This window comes from Serinus canaria, chromosome 8, assembly GCF_022539315.1.
Source record: "Serinus canaria isolate serCan28SL12 chromosome 8, serCan2020, whole genome shotgun sequence".
NCBI classification, from domain to species: Eukaryota; Metazoa; Chordata; class Aves; order Passeriformes; family Fringillidae; genus Serinus; species Serinus canaria.
The window spans coordinates 15,899,765-15,900,504 of record NC_066322.1 but is presented as its reverse complement, the minus strand read 5'-3'; positions in this window follow the sequence as shown (position 1 = coordinate 15,900,504).

Sequence of the window (740 nt, the reverse complement as noted above, 5' to 3'; positions counted from 1 at the left end):
CTTTTTCCTGGTTGTATGAGTGGAGAAAAATACGGGACTTCTCTAAAGTCCACCATAGTTAGAGGGGTTATTTCTAAGTGCAGAGGCTGTGACAAGACAGCACCTTGTGGTAGTGGTAAAACCAGAAGAGTAGAGAGATGCTCAGAGCTCTGCTCTGTGCCCTGTGCAAGGGGTAGTTTGAGCTGGAAACTATTGCAATAGTAAGGGCATTGTTTGAGCACAAGAAGAAACCAAAAGCTCAAGGATGGTTAATCTTCTTGTGGGAAGGTGTTACTGTGCCTTCTGGGTTGACTTATTTCTGTGCTAGCACTGGAAATGGTATTTCACTGGATGAAGAGAATACAGTGTGGTTTTTCCTACCTTGTGCTACTAAAATAGGGTCAGAGCCTGACAAATGTACATACACCGTGGTTTTATTATCTCCTTACCTCCTCCCCCTGTGGCAAATATACCATTCCCTTTGCCAGTATGTGATTTCCTGTGGGGAGCAGGAGTTAAGTAGCAGAGGGGTCTCTGGGCAGCTACAGGGGATGGGCTGTGGCCACAGCAAGGGCCATAGTGCTGCCTGGCTGGCCAGGGTGAGGTGTTGGCTGTGTGTCCTTCTGCCTTCACAGCTCTGCTGAAGAGAAGAAAGACCTCATCACCAGGACAAGTACTGCTGCAGCCAGGGAGTGAGAGCATGTCCGTTTGGGATGCAGATGAGACAGTTCCCAGCAATCAGGAGGATGGGGTAAAGTGGG